Raw genomic sequence first — 7,500 nt, 5'->3', positions numbered from 1 at the left:
CTCCCAATACGAACACGAGCAGCTCAGCCCGTGGTATTCTCGCAGTGTGCCCAGGCCAAGGCACGATACACCAAAAGAATCTACTGTACTTGGAACCTGTACCCCGCGCCGCCTCCAGAAGAATCAGAGCTTCTGTCCTAATGCTGAGAGTCGTGAAGCGCCTTATTAGCTTGCACTAAAGCGCCACGCTGGAGACACCCACACATCGGCTAAGCGTCAAAGACAGATAATGCTTGTTCTCCATACATTTGCCGCACAATTCGCAATGCTCACATCCCACCACCACCTCACCCCGCACTTCCTACACCAATTGCTGCCGCCTCTTTTCTGCAGCCGCTTCTGCCAGGGCTGTGCCTTCTGTGCTACATAGACAGTCCTTATCGTCATCAGGAGCGGCAATGCACAGACCACTTGCATCATCTCTCTCTCTCTCTCTCTCTCTGGCCAACTCGAGAAAGGAGAACACACACACACACACAGACACACACACACACACACACACACACACACACACACACACACACACACACACACACACACACACACACACACACACACACACACACACACACACACACACAGGTAAGAGGTGCCAGGGTGAAGGTGTGCCAGTCAGGTGTCGGGAATACAGATGGCCCACTCCCCTCTTATTACCTGCCACACCTTGACCTTGGGGACTGCTGTGCTGGAGAGTGGAACGAGGAGGAGGAGGAGAAGGAGGAAATGGAAGAAGAAGAAGAAAAAGAAGACGTTGATAATAATAATGATGATGATGATGGTGATGATGATGATGATGATGATGATGATGATGGTGGTGGTGGTGGTGGTGACAATGATGACGACGACGACGACGATGAGGATGATGATGATGGTGATGATGACGATAATGATGACAGTGACGACGGTGATGATGATGGTGAAGAAGAAGAAGAAGAAGAAGAAGAAGAAGAAGAAGAAGAAGAAGAAGAAGAAGACGAAGAAGTAAAGAAACCTAATACTTAAAGGCATGATGGATAAAAGTAATTTGTACGAGAAGGCGAGGGAGAGCGAACGAGCGAGCCAGCGAGCGAGAGAGAGAGAGAGAGAGAGAGAGAGAGAGAGAGAGAGAGAGAGAGAGAGAGAGAGAGAGAGAGAGAGAGAGAGAGAGAGAGAGGAGCTATTTCCGAATCCCAATCAATAGCATGCCGCACTTTCGTTATCCTCTGTATCAAAGCTAAATGTTCATTCGCAAGCTAGCCATGATGGATGAGGGGGTGGCGTGGCGGGGAGGCGGGGCGGCACTGGTAGTCAGCTGGATAATTGAATGGTTGATGGTGGTAGTGGCGTGGATGGAAAAAGGGGAAGAGAGGTTATCAATTATGGTATTGTGTGGACAGTAAATGCACGAGTATCTATTCTTGTTTATATGTCTATTTTTCTTCATTGATGTGTGATGGGAGATTATCAAGGGCACAAAATATGGAGAGAGAGAGAGAGAGAGAGAGAGAGAGAGAGAGAGAGAGAGAGAGAGAGAGAGAGAGAGAGAGAGAGAGAGAGTAAAAAAAAAAAAAAAACTAGGTGTTTCTAATCCACCTCACAAAATAAATAACAGAATAACAAAATAAACAAATAAATCAATAAGAAAAAGAAAGAAGGAAGAAAAATAAATAGATACATAAATAAATAAACAGCAAATAGATTAATCAATAAACACAGAACGAGGATTTTTAAAACGAGCACCACTTTGATTCCGATAATGCCTCGAAAATTCACCCTTAAAACAATGCAAGCCATGAAACAAGACAGTCTGTAAGAGACGGCGTGACTGTCTGGCGTGATGTGGACGGCTGACAGAACACAGTATGCTATGGATCTGCATTGAAGTGTTGTATTTGGAGGGGCTTATACAGGCAATACATGGTGTGACTCGCGGAAGAACACGAATGAAAAACAAACATCAGAACTGTTGACTATTGTGATGAAGTAAACTAATTCCAATAAGAGACGCAGTGTTGTAAAGGCTCTTCAAAGGGTTAAAAAGTGCATTGAGTGCCTGGAATGAATAATGAGGGCGGTGGAATCAATAAGATAAGGAATGAATGAAGTGAAACAGGGTACGGGAAGCTAATAAGTATGGAAAGTAAAGGGAATGAAGCATTACAGTGTAGAATATAAATTAGGAATGAGCAGTGTTGTACAAGGCAAATTAAGGAGCACGAAGAGATATAAGGAATAAAACAGTAGCGTGTTGAAAATTTGAATGAAAGTAACGTGTTGAGTGAATGAGCGGTGTACTGAAAGACTCACGCAGAGATAGAGGCGCATGTATGGAAATGGAACGTTATAGGGAATGGGAACGTTATAAGGGGAATGTTATAATGTAGGGGTAGTGTACGGGGGCACATGTAATGGGAATGACTGGTGTGGTGGAGGAGTAAGGCAGACACAGAGGCAGGCGCAGAAATAGGGAGCGAAAAAGGAAAGAGCGTGTTTTTCGATGCTGGTGGACAGGGGTGGCGAGGGACTGGATTGAAGCAGACACGAGGGGAGGGAGGGCAGGGATGGAAGGAGGGAAGAGGGGGAATAGGATGAGGCGAGGCGGCGGTGGCGGAGGTGGCGGCAGACAGGCGGCGGCCACACACACACACACACACACACACACAGACACACACACACACACACTCACAGGCACACACAGAATAAGAGTTAAGTTTCGTTTCTCGTTGTACACAGAGCTGACAGGCCTCGCGGAGCAGCACTAAGACGATGAAAGCATGAAAAATGAGCCTTAGCTTGTCTGCCTGCCTGTTCACTTGTCCCCCCTCTCTTTCTCTCTTTCTCTCTCTCTCTCTCTCTACACCATTAGTAACCTCATGTAATTGTGACTTTAAACAGGAGTGACGCATTGGGGAGAAAATTAAGTGATGGGTGTGCAGTGTACAGACGAGACAACGAAAGGTGACATAAGAACAGGAGACAGAGGAACAAGAGGATGATAAGAGCGAGAAGAGGAGGTAGAGGAGTATGTGACAAGTGGGTACGAGAGGGTGAAAACAAAACGAAGAAGGGTGAAGAGGGGAAGAGGACATGAGGGTGAGAGGAGAGGGGATGGGTAGAAGAGTGAGGATACATGGAAACTAATAGAATGGGGAAGAGAAAGGGGACAGGAGTGTGAGGATGGGAAGTTAATAAGGGTACAAAGGGGATGATAAGAGGAAGGCGTGTGAGGAAGGGAAAGGTGAGGATGCGTGTCAGCCCCTCAACACCTGTATGAATGAGTGATGATAATGGTGTAATGATGGATAATTCCTCTCGTCTTCCCTCTCCTCCCCAACTTGTCCTCACTTTAACCTTTCCTCCCGTCTTTTCTTACTTGCTAATCTTACCCCTTCCCTTCCGCCTTTCTGCTCTTAGTATCTCATTTATCCTTCCTTCCTTCCTTCCTTCCTTCCTTCCTTCCTTCAGTCTCTTTCCACTTATTCTTCCTTACTTATTATCTTTTTGTTTCTCTTTCTTTCTATCGGTGTTTCGTTTTTTTTATTCGTTAATTAATTCTTTTCCTCCGTCTTTTCTTATTTCTTCCTTCCCATCCTCATTTCCCTCCTCATTTATTTTCTTATTTCCTGTTTATCTTTTCTTCTTGTAATGTTTTGTTTCTTTTCATTCATAAATTAGCTTTTTCCTACCTCTTTTTTTTTTTTACTTTATTTCTTGCTTTCCATCCTCATTTCCCTCCTCGTTTATTTAATACTTTACCGTTGTTCCTTCTCTTCTATTCCTGCTTTCATGCATCGTTCCCCTCCTTCCCTTGCTCCTTCTCTTCCCCCCCCTTCCATATATATATAACGTGAACGGCTTTATCCCACGTGATATTCCTTGCCAGTCATACAGCTCAAGGTGATCCACGCTTCTCGATTCTTCAACCCCTCTACTCCTTGCTCACCACCACCATCGCCACCACCAAGAGCCTCCGGGAAAACCTTCGTGTCTCATCTTATTTTCCGTTCTTCCCCGGGTTCTTTGCCGCAGCGCTGTGAGGTTCCTGCGGCGACGTGCATGGCCAAGACACGCCCCGATAAGGAAAGCGTGTCGCCGGCAATTTGCAGCTTATCTCTGACGTGCATTACAGGTGGTATGTGTAATCAAGTTGTGTGTGCTTCTTAGAATTTTATGACTTCCTTTTTACTTTTGCGTAGGTGTGTGTGTGTGTGTGTGTGTGTGTGTGTGTGTGTGTGTGTGTGTGTGTGTGTGTGTGTGTGTGTGTGTGTGTGTGTGTGTGTGTAAGGAAATTTTTTATCCTCTTTTTTTCTTTCTTTTTTCTCAGTGGAAGAATGGATGTTGCCACTTCGTCCCAAGAGTGCATCGGGTCCGCGACTCTCCCGGCGCGGCGTGTCCTTGAGGGTTGGTCGGCTGCCAAGGCCGCAGGGGCCCTGGATAGCGACTACAGCAGACCCCTGACTACGGATACCCTCACTCTACGGCCAAACACACTTATTTGGTGTATCTGAAACACTAGCCTGCATTCTACCTGCCTTCTATTTAGTCAAATTCAATTACAAGGCGTGATGTACTTTGAGACAAGCAGCGATGAACTGTGATGTGTGAGCGGCTGGGAATTAGTTTGATAGGCCAACATTTTCATTCCGGCACATATGAGCGTGCTGCCTGTCCCTCAACTAACGCCGGTCCCTCGCCACGGACAGGCACTGCCATGAAGTGCTCCGCATGTCATGAGTGAGACCTTGCATGGGAGGTAATGTGCCCCGTGCATGGTGGCAAGCGTGAGTAAAGGAAGGGAAGGGAAAAGTGAGGATGCGTGTCAGCCCCTCAACACCTGTATGAATGAGTGACGATAATGGTGTTATCAGGGTTTTCGGCCGCCCACTGCATATGAAGGGCGGCAAGTATCAGCGGGTCGTTCCTCACTCAGGGGATGGAAGGGGTGTTGCCATCCCTCACTTTAATGCACACTCATTCCCGCTTTCAGCGACACGTGGCCGCTACGCTACACTCGCGTGTTCCGCTGTGCGCTTCGCCAGATAGAAATTCTCGAAAAGAGTAAAAGATAAATCTGGGTGGGTTGTTGCGGTACAATCATTATGGCTGCGGGGAAAACCCGAGTCTCAGTTCCTATAATAAAAAGAATCACAGACAGTATGAATAGTGCACATATATTTTCTCATGCAGCTTTACACGATGCGACGAAGACGAGGTCGCCGCCGTGGCCACCCTCGGAACACTTACGAGTATCGACTGCCGCGCGTGTCCCTTCATGACGGGGACGTAGCCGAGCTGTCGGTTCAGCGGCTCCCGCGCCAGACATTATCTAGCCTCTCGATCTCTCTGGCTCCTCCTGTACTCCAGACACCCTCGCCTCCTTGGGACTCGCGCTTACGTCAGACGAAAAGTGTTGCAAAAGCTCAGTCAGCGCAGACGCCCGAAAATAACACCCAGTGAAACCTTCCTGCAATGAAGACAAAACTAGTGGGAAGACGCTGCTCGTAACCCACACGCCACCCGTGACCTAGTATCAGCCAGCAGCACAAACAGTCTGCCCTCATAAACCCTGCATCACGCTAGGGAGGGGCCTGGACCAGTACATCTACCTTTACAGCCACCCCTACTCCCTCGGCTCAGGTTTTCGCTCTCCTAAATTCTAATTAAGTCTGAACTCACTTGATTTTCCAAGCCTTCCTGCGAGGGTCAGAGCCACCCGTGCCTCACCACAACCCTGAACTAACACACTGACCATGGATTTAGCTTGTGTATGTATATATATATATATATATATATATATATATATATATATATATATATATATATATATATATATATATATATATATATATATATATATATACAATTCTACCACACCCTCACCCGCCCATCTGGCCCTCCTCGTCCTCGGTCCCTCCAGCCCACAGCAGGAGGCTCAGACTCGAGGCTCTTGACCCCGCATATCTCTACCAATACACTTCCCTGAGGCTGGAGACACGGTACGTTCTCAGGCCGATAATCTATATCTCGAAAATCCATGTTTCTATATATACACATCTCAGGAATTCACTCAATCTAAGAATTCTGCTCTCTCACCTCTCTCTCTCTCTCTCTCTCTCTCTCTCTCTCTCTCTCTCTCTCTCTCTCTCTCTCTGCAAGCATCCCTTTCCATGCTCTCTCGAGTGTTCCTGCTTCCCCCTCGGCAGCCACGTGGCTGACCCTCTCCTCTCCTCACTCTCTTCTCCTAACTTGGGTATTGTGTACCGATATTTCTTCTCAATCCTTTCACCACTTCAATATTTTCCTTCGCTTCTTCGATTCTTCTTTTAAGCTCTTGAAAATTTTTGTCTTTTCTTGTTTTTATTTATTTTTTGTTTATATTATTCTGTGTTTTTGTTTTAAACTTTTTTATATTTTCTTAATTGCCTTAATTTCTACTTTCTTTTCCCTCATTCTCAGCGAGTGCCGCGGTAGTATAAGGGACTGAAGGGCCTCTGAAGCACAGCTATTGATTCAGCGGACGGTCCTACCCTCCCTTCCCCTTCCTTTCCTCCCTCTGCTCCCTCCTGCCAGCCAGCGAACCTCCTTCCCTCTCGTGGCTGCGGAAGACTCACGCTTCCACCACCCAGATACACCTGCTCCACTAATGCACCTGCCTGTATCCCACCACTTGCATGCGGGAACGCATCTAAGGCTCATTCTTTTAAGCAATCCATTCCTTGAAGAACTGCCATGCTGAAAATTGTAGCACGTTAAGAAAATGTGTCAGGTTCATCGGTTCTTGCAAATAGTGAGTGGAGGGGACTGTGATTCAATATCAGAGTCTATGGTTACAAAACATCTCTTTCGTAGGAGGCTCCTTTTTATTGATTCTATAAGGAACACCAAAGAAAAAAAAGTACGCTCTGGTGGGTAGCTGCAAGGTGTGAATCAGCTTTTTACACAGTACAACTCTTCAGGAGGTGACACTATGAGCAACACACCCTTTGACTAGAGTGCCGAAATGACACCAATGAGATACTGGAGAGTACCACATCTTCCATTGTCTTCCTGCGTCAGGCAGATCCAAGCTTGCCATCACCATGTGCAAGGCACCAAACACACAAGATGAAGCCAATCAATAGAAATCACTCAATTACTACAACTGACAACTGTATCTTATGTTCTTCGTTGGCACGTGGCTGACACTACAAGGTGTAAATAAAATTACTGACAAATATAGGTAAGTATACACGTGGCCTTTTCCCTTCACTCGTGGATGGTGATGACAGTTGGTAACTTTTAAGCACTCTGGAACGGCTATGTAGGTTAATTGCATGGTCTTCTGCAGTCTCCTTGTTCCTTTGCATTTTCATGTCTCTGTTCACACACACCTGCATCACTACAGGTTCCTCAATCCTTATCGTACTTAAGACCAGAGACAATCGGCGAGTCTTTAAAGACAGACAACGCTAGTAGCATAAAATTACAGGCATACCCACATACCTATCTCCCCCCTTCCTACCCTCAGTGCCCTAATACATG

The 7,500-nt window shown here is 46.3% G+C and overlaps 1 protein-coding gene across 3 annotated transcripts in view; it reads right to left on the bottom strand.

Annotated features, from left to right (window-relative positions):
- Nucleotides 1-7,500, bottom strand: part of LOC135100821 (crustacean calcium-binding protein 23-like) — a 42,746-nt gene that overhangs the window by 14,442 nt on the left and 20,804 nt on the right. The window contains exon 1 of one of the 3 annotated variants that reach the window (XM_064004189.1): nucleotides 1-115. This exon is cut by the window's left edge and continues 43 nt beyond it. The exons of the other annotated variants lie outside the window; for them this stretch is intronic. The gene's annotated coding sequence lies outside the window, so the exon portion shown is untranslated. Of the gene's footprint in view, nucleotides 116-7,500 lie in introns of those variants that run through there. 3 annotated transcript variants of the gene reach the window in all.

The sequence above is a fragment of the Scylla paramamosain genome, chromosome 5 (assembly GCF_035594125.1).
Source record: "Scylla paramamosain isolate STU-SP2022 chromosome 5, ASM3559412v1, whole genome shotgun sequence".
NCBI classification, from domain to species: Eukaryota; Metazoa; Arthropoda; class Malacostraca; order Decapoda; family Portunidae; genus Scylla; species Scylla paramamosain.
This window is presented reverse-complemented; position numbering and strand designations above follow the sequence as displayed.